Source organism: Myxine glutinosa, chromosome 1, assembly GCF_964187855.1.
Source record: "Myxine glutinosa chromosome 1, kmMyxGlut1.1, whole genome shotgun sequence".
Lineage (NCBI taxonomy): Eukaryota > Metazoa > Chordata > Myxini > Myxiniformes > Myxinidae > Myxine > Myxine glutinosa.
Window position 1 is genome coordinate 199,712,750 of NC_136261.1, and position 11,312 is coordinate 199,724,061.

The 11,312-nt window shown below is 43.0% G+C and overlaps 1 protein-coding gene across 2 annotated transcripts in view; it reads right to left on the reverse strand.

Annotated features, from left to right (window-relative positions):
• The window catches only part of LOC137417601 (receptor tyrosine-protein kinase erbB-4-like), a 249,597-nt gene that overhangs the window by 84,064 nt on the left and 154,221 nt on the right, over positions 1 to 11,312 (reverse strand). The gene's annotated exons all lie outside the window — the stretch shown is intronic.

Here is an 11,312-nt window from a genome sequence, read left to right on the forward strand (position 1 = left end):
CTATCATCTTTAATAGAACTATAATAGACCAATTAAACTAACGGTTGTTTTTATTTTCTTTTTTGGCAAAGTTAACATCCAGAGAGGCTGTGTATAGGCCAATCCCCCCCCCTCTATTTACATGAAATGGTTTGGTCCATTCGCAAAGCCAAAGCGAACGGCTTGCGAGTACGGTGACCATACCTTGGGAACCACTTGTCCGATTAATTTCAAACCTTGAAAAGGCACATCCTCGGGTCCCCAGCAATATACCTGGCAAGTTTCAAGTATATCGGACCGGTAGTTGTCGAGAAACAGCGGTCGCATACAGACAGACACACACACACACACACACACACAGAGATTGCTGGAATTATATATTTTGAAGTAATGAAACCTTGCTTTTTCTATTTTTGTGGGGGCCTAAAACTCCTCCCTTACTAAGCTTAACTCCCTATTCCTCACGAAGGAATGGGGTTTGGAATCATTTAATATTAACTTTCGCATCGCTACAAAGGTTTAGGCCCATATACAGACAAATGTCTCTCTTATAGTATAGTTAGCCATTTGGTCCATCATGTCCGATCCTTATTCTTATCTTGTTGGTTTTTTTTAACATCTAATAAAAAATAATTTGGTATACATATGTGAGGCTTGTGGAAGAGCGAGTAAACTGAACAGATCAGGATGTAACAGGACAAAAGGAACAGTAGAGAGAGAGCGAGAGAGAGAGAGATGGGGGAAACACCAACAGAAGAGTTGAAGGCCAAGATAGAGGGAGATTTGGACAATGAGGTGTGGAGAAGATTGGGGGGCAGCAGAGGATGGTGAGCAGTGAACCTGGATTTAGGTAGTTTCACCAGAAGGTGGTCGATGGTGGTCTGTGTGCCCTGCAGAAACCTGTGGGAGACAAAGCACGAAAAGAGCAGAGGATGTGAGAACAGAAAGGAGGGGGTAGAAGACAGGGAGACCACTGACCTCTCTGCGATGGCGAAGTGAAAGACCCACAGACCCAGCTTCATCACGGGAGATTCCAATAATCTTGAAGGACTTGTTTTCCATGGCGTAAAGCTGAGTAAGATTTGAGGCAGGGGAGCCAGCCCAGAGTGGAGAACAGCACTCCATCAAGCTGCAGATAAAAGCCTTGGAAGTGGCTAGGAGTTCAGGTGTGCCAAGGAGGGACTTTGTATGACAGAGGATATCTAGCCAGCAAGTGGAGTTGGAGGCCAATTTTAAAACATGGCTTGTCCAAGAAAGATCATGGCTGATGTACCCAGGTGTTTGAATGACTGAACTTCCTCAAGAGGATTGTGAAGAAAGTAGATAGGAAGGTATGCCAAACAGTCCTTTGGGAGAGAAATAGTGAGAGTGTGAGATTTGTCAGGATTGAAAGACGTATTCCAAGAGTTTGACCAGCTTGTGATTTTTTTTCAAGGCCTGAAGATAGGGATGTTGCTGCAGCCTGCCTGACTGAAGGATGAGGGATGTCACGACAGAGGGTGAAATCATCAGTAAATAGATAAAGGGGTTTTCCAAAGTGTGAAATAGATAATTTGTGAAGATCGGAATAGCACTGGGCCCTGAACACTGCTTTGGCGGATCCCTGCCTTGACAGGGAGAGGAGATGAAAGGATTCCGTTGCAAGCCACATGTTGGTTACGAGAGTAGAGGAAGTCAGTGAGTCATGTGTGGAGTTGGCCTTGGATGACCATAGGCAGAGAGTTTGTAGAGTAAGGCAGGATGTCAGCCTGTATCAAAAGCACCAGATATGCCCAGAGAGACGGCCCTGATCTCATGTCTAACATTGAGGGCCTCCATATATTATTGGGTGAGTAGAAACAGCATGTCCAAGGTGCAGTGACCTGGTTTGAAATCAAAGTGATGATCTGAGATGACCCCGTTGGAGAAAAGGAACGATTTTATATCAACTGCGATGATGGATTCCATGTGCTCGCTGATGATTGGAAGTAAGCTGATACGTCTGTAGTTGTGGGGATCAGTTTTTGCACCTTTTTGCAGCTAAGTAATGCAGTGATGTTGGCTGATTTCCAAGCAGATGGAAGATGTTCTAGGTGAAATGACAGGGTGAAAAGGGCACAGAGAGGATGTTCAAGAGCAGCAGGGTGGGTTTTCAAGGACACAAGATCTGATAGCGTCTGGTCCAGTAGCAGAGTCAGAGTCAAGGGTTGAAAGAAACTTCTCCATCTTCTCAGGTGCAAGAGACAGAGTCCAGGAGCATTTGGGTACGACATGTAAGGATGGGTATCGAGAGTGAGGGGTTGGGGACACAATATTTGGAAGCAAACAAGAATTGAGGCATACAGACTTCTCATGAGCTGAGTCGGCTGTTCCATTTGAAGAGAGGGAAGGGATGGCAGGGGAGCATACACCAGACACAGACTTAACAGGCGCCACCAGATTTTAGAGGAGGGAGACAAGTTTGAAAGTTTAGTCTGAAAAAAAACAAAACGATATTTGAGCTGTTGAGAAGTAAAATGGACTATCCAACATGGCACCGGTTTTGAGAAAAGTGGGTTCAGATTTTTGGTTCCCATTTAGAATCTCATTCAACTCCCATTGAACAAACATGGGATCAAACAGGGTGTTGAAAACTTCAATTAACACCAAAGGTTAGTACTCACCTTGACTGATTACTTTCGTGCACTTCACTCAATTTGTCTCTGGATGTGGAATAGCCCAGTTTACTTCTCAAGTGTTCATTTGTCTCTAGTTACCCTTGCTTGAGGAGAGGGTATTGCATTTGAGTCTGTTTGTTTGTTACTTGCCAGAAAAGATTCCGGCAAGTATGTTGATCGGTTGGTTTGTCTGTCTGTCTGTTTGTCTGTGCGCAGCATGACGTCGACACCGTTGCACGTAGAATCGCCAAACTTTACACACATATTTGTCTTGCCCTGAAATAGACTGTGCCCAATTTTTAACTCTCGGCCCAAGGCCTCCATTATGACGTCATAATTTGATAATTCGACAAGTACAAAACTTCATCCAATCAAGATGCAACTTCTTGAGCGACATGACGGCATAAACTGGAGGAAAAAAACGATGACGTCATTGGTCACGTGGTTCGGCCGCCATCTTGGAAAAGGCGAAAAACTTTGCACATCTATATCTCCGAAAGTGCTGAATAGAAAAAATTGAGACATGGCTCATTGTAAAGAACTCTCCATGGGGAATAAAATATGCTAATGATGATGTCATTGGTGTCTCCATTATGACGTCATAATTCGACAAGTACAAAACTTCATCCGTACAAGATGCAATTTATTGAGCGTCATGTCGGCATAAACTGGTGGAGAAAAAAAAAATGATGACGTCATCGGTCACGTGGTTCGGCCGCCATCTTTGAAAAACCGAAAAACTTTGCACCTCTATATCTCCGAAAGTGCTGAATAGAAAAAATTGAGACATGGCTCATTGTAAAGAACTCTCCATGGGGAATAAAATATGGTAATGATGATGTCATAGGTTCCTCCATTATGACGTCATAATTCGACAAGTACAAAACTTCATCGATCAAGATGAAATTTCTTGAGCATCATCAAGGAATAAATTAGTTTAGAAAACAAATAATGATGATGTCATCAGTCCTGTGGTTCGGCCGCAATATTTGTCCAAAATGGCCGATAAAAAAAGTACATTCCGGCAAGTCCTCGGTCTCTGACCGATTTTTCATCTGTTTTTCTGTCTGTCTGTGTTTGTCCACACAGAATAAATATGATTTTCTCTGCAACCGTTGGTCCAATTGACAGGAAAGTTTCACCATAGGTGCAACTCCACCTTTACAATTTTTTTTAATGATAATTATGATGTCATAGGTCACATGGTTCGGCCGCCATCTTGGAAAACCCGAAAAACTTTGCACCTCTATATTTCCGAAAGCGCTGCATAGAAAAAATTGAGACATGGCTCATTGTAAAGAACTCTCCATGGTGAATAAAATATTTTTATGACGATGTCATAGGTTCCTCCATTATGACGTCATAATTGACAGGTACAAAACTTCATCTGATCAAGATGCAATTTCTTGAGCATAATCTAGGAATAAATTGGTGGAGAAAAAAAAAATGTTGACGTCATCGGTCACGTGGTTCGGCCGCCACATTTGTTTTAACACAAAAGTCTTAAAAACCACTGAAAATACATTCTGGCGAGGGTTTGCAATCTGTTTGCTCTTTCTTTTTATATATTGCATAGGAAATTAAATTATGTAGAATATTCTTCGCTTATTTTCAAAAGTATTATTTTGACTCTATTCAAGCCTTACATGCAGAATTGAACCAGACATGCATTACTGATCTCACTTGGTGTGTAGCTTGTCTATTGAGGTCTCCGTCATTGAATGAGACACGTTCAGGCTTCACATCAGAGAAGCAAAGGAAAGTTTCACATTCAAAGGTGTCAATATGGCAGTCTGAACACGTCACCAAGGCTAGAACTTTAAAGAAAACACTCAATGAAATCGCAAATGGCCACTGGCAGGTTTCCTAGCACCCCTACCCCTTATATCCCATGGTCGTGGCTTTTCTTCATGTGCCAGACTCTTGTCCTGCAAACCGTCGGAATAAATTAATCTGGCACAATAGGAGGCACTGTCCCTCTTCCCAACAAAGGGTATCCATTATTTTAAATGTCTATCTGAGTTGGTATTCTTCAACAATTACTGCGTTTGTTGGTGCTGTGTTGTCTTTTTCCTGGTAATTGTAAAATAGAAAATTGTGGTATCCCTGTTTTTGTTATAATCTTTCTTTCTATATTGAGATAAATCTGTACAGTGCAGTTTCATAAAGGGAGAGAATTCTTCATGAGCAGTCGTATGAAGCACTAGCCAAGAAAAGTAAGCATGTGTGCAATTGTCACGTGGATTTGCAAAAGATTGCATAAATACAGGTCAATAACAGTACGGTTTAAGTTAAAACGTGTCCTCATCAGCAAGACAAAACTCCAACTGTTGAAAATGCAGGATTTTCCACCAAGCTGCAGTTCTCATGGGGAAAGTCACGACCGATAGCGCTTGGTGCTGAAGGAAATGAAGGTATGCTCGGCTGCTTGAAATGCTGACCTTTACATCCCACTAAATCAGTGTGACTCACATTCACAGGAAGCATTTCAATTCTTGTTTCTAGTGTGAGGAATGGAATCAGGTCCCTGTGATCCTTTCAGAGAAATGTTATGGAATGGAACAAACAGGTGAGATGAAGCAGGAATGCCTCAGGATATAATATGGGATTAATAAGTCAAAGGAGAGAAGAATCAATGACAGGTAGCATCGATCACACTGAACTCACTAATCTTGAGAAAGATTCTCTTTAAAAATAGCAAAAAATATGCAAGTCTGCATTTCATGTATCAGTCCTGCACATCGGCTTCTGCCTTCAGCCTTCCAGACGAAGTAATCAGAATCAGACATAGAACAGCATTTATTTATTATGGACACCATAATAGATTGCCTTATTATAGCACTGTTAGGACACAGTTTTACAGATGGGAATATCTGGACAATATTATAAAACAAGAGTCTCCGTCTGTCCATCCCCGAACTACACCCTCAGTTTTGAGGCTAACCCCACCAAACCTGCTGTGGAACGTTTTGGGGTCCCATTGGGTGTCGAAAGGTGGGTGGGGAGGTTGCATGAATTTATAAATACAATTATAATTTTGAGGTTCCATCGTATGAAATTGCTCCCTATCCGGATGTAAGCACAATCACGGGTTCGGCAGAAACATTTGCTGGTTTGATAATATCTCGATACAATTGCGATTTTGAGTTTCCTCCAAAACGACGCCGTTTTTATCCATTCCTAAGGTGGGTGGGAGGTTTCATGAATTTCTCAATACAATTATGATTTAGATTTTTCTATCCATATGAAGTATTTCAGAATTGCCCTTTCTCGCTGGCACATTTTCTGTATTGGTTATAAAGTCAGAATGGTGTCGATATTAGTTTACCTCACGAGTGTTTGTAACATAGTATTTTGTTATATTAATGGTGTAGTATTAATTTGTGATTGGAATTATGTTGTTTGGAATGAAAATTTAGAAAGATTGAGTTAAAGGAAATGATGTGAGGGTTTCCACCTGTGACATTTGCGGATTCGCCATTTTCAGTTTCACCATTGACCGCGTGTAGAAACATTCAGCTGCAGTAAGTGTTTTGCCCAACTCATCCACGAACCGGCTGTCCATGCCTGACGTTAGACCGAAGGTGTCACAGGAATTTATTGGTTGATGTTTTAGCATTTGTCGTTTCCTCGTTGTCTGTCTGCACCTGGCCACCCATCTGTGCGTTGTGTGGGTACCTCACTATTATATACATATATAGATTGTTATGTCGGCGGGGTAGAGATACTTTAGACCAGGTAGAGTTGTGTAGGTATCATGCTCCGACTGTTGTGAAGAAGAAGAACCACCACCATGTAATAAGTAGAGGACCTGTTTAGCCCGGATGTCGGGATTAAGGTGTATATTTGTCCCCATTACCAGGAATGGGGCATGTTAACTAGGTATAGGGATTATGTTAATTCCCTTGTTCGTCAAACCTCAGTGATTTATTTCCTTTGTCCCTTTTGGCACCTGGTTAGAATTGCCCATTAACGCACTTGGGCTGATTAACCCGACTGGAAAGGACGCATAGGACGAAAGATCCGTGAAGACACGCCCCGACGAGCCATGATTGGCCAGGGCTTCTGATTGGCAGAGAGAAGGGCAAAGCAAGAAGGCACTGACTGATTGGCAGAGAGAAGGGTGAGCAAGAAGCGGCACGCTGACTGGTGGAGAGCTGGGCAGGCAGTGGTGGCCTGCAGGCTGATTGGTGGAGAAGCGCTGATGACGTCACGACCCAAAGTTAAAATAAGTCTCGTACTGACATTTTCTCTCTTGCCCTCCTTTCTTGCCCTCTGCTCCTTGCCTTCTCTCTTGTCTTCGTCTCTCTTGTCCCTTGTTCTTCTCCCTCGTGCTCTGGTGCTTGGACCACGATGTCGAAGACGCCACCAGGAGATGTGCAGAGGCAACGGGAAGAGCCCGCAGCCCGGGAATTGCGGTTCTCCGAGTGTACGAGCGCTGCAGCGTGACGAGGCCGGGGTGAGCGAGACGTCCGTTGAGGCCGAGGAGGGCGTGAGCGAGCAGACTGCGGCCTTCTTCCTGCCAATAACACCACTGGGTCCGGACTGCGCACACGGTCTTGACGATTCCTGACGTGACCCTATGAGCTGATCAGCGATAAGTGCACAATTAAACCATACATTTTTATTTTATTTTCCCTTCGTCTGTGTTTATAAGTCTGGTGAGGGAGCGCTCCATATAGGGAATTTAGTTTTACTATCGCGTTTTTCTTGTTATCGGCATTCCGTAAAATAAACCTTTTTATTTTTGTACATTTTAAATCCGGTTTGTGCGAGTTTATTTTCCGCAGGTTTGAGGATTACGGCGGGACCACAGGTAAGCTCTTCAGATTCCTCTTCTTCTTCTTCTTTTTTCCTCCTGCACATAGCTTACTATAATTCACCAAATGTCCATCCGTCCGTTCGAAGGTACCGTAAAAACGGCTCAACCGATCGCAACGATATTTTGGTTGGGTATTCCTGGGACCCTTGGGATTAAAATAGGCTATATTGTTTTTCCAATTTTTCAAAGTTTTCCAATTTTCCAGTTTTTCCAAACACAATGGAATAATATTTACCGATATGAACAGTGATGTGGCTTTTGTTGAAATTCCACAAATACTGTTTATTCTACGTACCAGGAGAGAGTAGATGGACCCTGACGAACTCTTCCTATATAAACATGCGGCTCCGAAGTAACATGGCAGCGTGTGCAAAGCGACTGAGAAACAGGTGTAGCGGCCGCTTCCATGTTACAGATTCGGCGCGCACTCTTCACACATAAACGTGCGACTGAGAAAGACGTGTAGCAGCCGCTTCCGTTTTGCAGAATTCAATCTTTTTTCAAAATGGGCGCCATGTACTGTTTAGAATTTAGATTTTGATGATTTGTGTGTGATATGATTCAACCGATGTTTATATGAATCGTTTAAAATAAAAAAAGCCTTCAATTTCTGATATTTTGCCTTTTCATTTGGGCCTCCCAATTGAAGCCCCGCCCATAGGGTGGGTACCGTTGCTAGTATAGTAAAATCCGCATTTGATAATCGCCTTTGGAGTTAAAAGCTCGCTATTGGCCATCCGTGACTCTCCTGGTGTTAACTGAGGGAGTCACATGACTATATATATACAGTGGTACCTCGGCTTACGAGTGCCCCAACGTACGAGTTTTTCGGGATACGAGCCGTCGCTCGGGCGGTTTGTTGCTTTGGGATACGAGCCGAGATCCGATGTACGAGCTCAAAAAATTTATTTTTTTGAATTTTCCGGTTGTGGCTTCCGGTTCCGGTCACGCGGTTATCTTGCCGTGAAAGCATCTCTGCTTGGATATAAAACACGCAATCGTCGAAATACATGAGCGAGGAATCTCCTTGCTCCAGCCGGTGACGTCATCGGCGGGGATCCCCGCCTCCAGAGTGGCTGGTCACGTGACCGCCAAAGCGTGTCGCGCGTGCGGGTATAATGAGCTACACCTGTGGATCACGTGACCACGGAAGCACGCCTCGCTTGAGAGGCATGGCTTTCGGTTTGCGTTTTGCTTTATAAGGCGCGATAAATGGGCTTTTGAGTGTTAGCGGTTCATGGCGTTGACGGTTCATGGCGGTTCATGGCGGTTGACGGTTCATGACGGTTCATGACGGTTCATGGCGTTGACGGTCAAAAACCCATTACATCAATTTTACCAGGCACTGTACAGTAAGTACAGTGGACACCAAATGCACGGTGGAAGGCTAGAAGTAGAAGATCGTCCAAGACAAGTGAGAATAAGCCATACTTTGGAGGAGATGACGTCATTCGCTGGTCCGATAACCAAAGATGTGGTATAAAAAACCAGGTGAGCTAACAATGCAGCAATGAAGGAATTCGGCCAAGGCACCGGCACACAACGACCTACCTACATCGAAAGACTCAATGCCAATGGTGACAGAAGCCAAGACGGCCGGCTTAAACACCGCCGAAAGACCACGGTGTACCAACTTACGATGCAGAACATCTTGCACTTAATATGATGACAACAGGTGCCATCCTCTGACGTACCATTACAGGTACAGGTACAGTACACGTGAGCACAGAGCAAAAGTTCACTGAAACCGAGATTAAGAAAAAAGAAAAAACACCTCGTGGTCCGTGCTCGATATCCGAGTTTCAATCTTTTCAAACACATGATGCTCTCGGTCACGGTATCTCCTGCGAGCTGCTTCTCCTTCAACCACACAAACAACAACTTCTCCATATCTTCATGGATAGAGGTCCGGAGCTTTGAAATAATCGTAACGCCCTTGGCTGGCGTTATAGCCTTTATGGACTCCTTCTGCTTCAAAATCGTACATATCGTAGAAGGAGTACGATCGTACTGCCTCGCCAAGTCGACAACACGCACACCTCACCTGGCATGCTCTTCTCCTCTGCTTAATAAAACCAGTTTATTTCTTTACATTCTCTTGTATTATGTACAGTATATCCGAGGTCGTGCTTGTTTATACATTATTTGTTATTTATAAAGTACATTTTTGTTATTTAAAAGCACCTAACAAAAAAAATTGGTGTTTTTTTTTTGAGGCTGGAACGGATTAATAGCATTTCAATGCATTTGAATGGGAAAATTTGCTTTGACTTACGAGCGATTTGGCTTACGAGCTCCGTCACGGAACGGATTAAACTCGTAAGCCGAGGTACCACTGTATATATATATATATATATATATATATATATATATATATATATATATATATTGTTACGGTTTTTAGAACCTTCACTAGTAAATTTTGGTAAATGTTTCCATTATAAATGATCCCCTGTAAATATCCCCATTAATTGGCTTTATTAAAGATCACACCCTAGTTAGTCCATGTACAACACATAGAGAACCATAGAACCTCTCTGTAGTTATTTCATTATTATGTGTTTCAGTTAAGGATCTGTTCCCAATAGTTGAATCTGCGTTGCATTAATCAAATAATATAGGCCCCTTTGAATTTCCCCAACCATCGCTCCCGCTCTTCAAAAGTGCAGTAACAGCAGGATAGCGTTCGCTGCCGTTTGCATTGGGCTGTTTGCTGGCACCAAGCTGCCATTACGCACGCGGTCTCAAGCCGAGCAAAAAGGGGGCGGAACCACAAGAACAAGGTGTGGCACGTGAACTCATCATCAGAGGTGGAGCCAGCGAGCCCTTGCCGGCCAACCAGCGCCGAGGTGAGCCGACCGGTAGGCGTGTCATTGGAGCCGGCGGCTTTACAACAACGGACAACTAGAATCCGGGCACTCGGTAGAGCGCATACCTTCGCCGCAGCTACTGTTCTGTACTTGGCATGGGAGTGTATGCGATGTGAAACTTTATGTGAAATGCGATCGATTTTTAAAAATCAGAATTTGAGCAAATCTGTTTCATTCGTCTGTTAATATGCCTCCCCGATTGACAAATCTGCAATTTGAATTTCATTTGAGGTTGAAATGATTGCGGGAGATCGCGTAATAGTGATGACGTCTTGGATGGACATCCTCTTCTTCAGTCGCTCATAACTTTGAGTGAAATACGATCGAGTTAAAAATAGTCAGAATTTGAGCAAATCTGTTTCATTCGTTTGTTAATATGCCTCATCTCTTGACAAATCTGCAATTATAATTTTTTTTGAGGTTGAAATGATCGCGGGAGATTGCGTTATAGTGATGACGTCCTGGATGGACATCTTCTTCTTCAGTCGCGCATAACTTTGAGTGAAATACGATCGAGTTAAAAATAGTCAGAATTTGAGCAAATCTGTTTCATTCGTTTGTTAATATGCCTCATCTATTGTCAAATCTGCAATTATAATTTTTTTTGAGGTTGAAATGATCGCGGGAGATCGCGTTATAGTGATGACGTCCTGGATGGACATCTTCTTCTTCAGTCGCTCATAACTTTGAGTGAAATACGATCGAGTTAAAAATAGTCAGAATTTGAGCAAATCTGTTTCCCAAAATCTAATCAAATGTGTCCCGTATAATAACCAATCATCCCACCAAATTTCATGCAATTCGGTTGAATACTTTTTGAGTTATGCGATTAACATACACACACACAGACATACAAATAAATACACAGCGATCAAAACATAACCTTCCGCTTTTGCGAAGGTAATAAAGGCGGCTGTGATGGACTGCTTCAGCAGATGAGGTGAGAAGGAGATCGGATGAGTTAAGAAGGAGATCAGATGAGGTGAGAAGGAGATCAGATGAGGT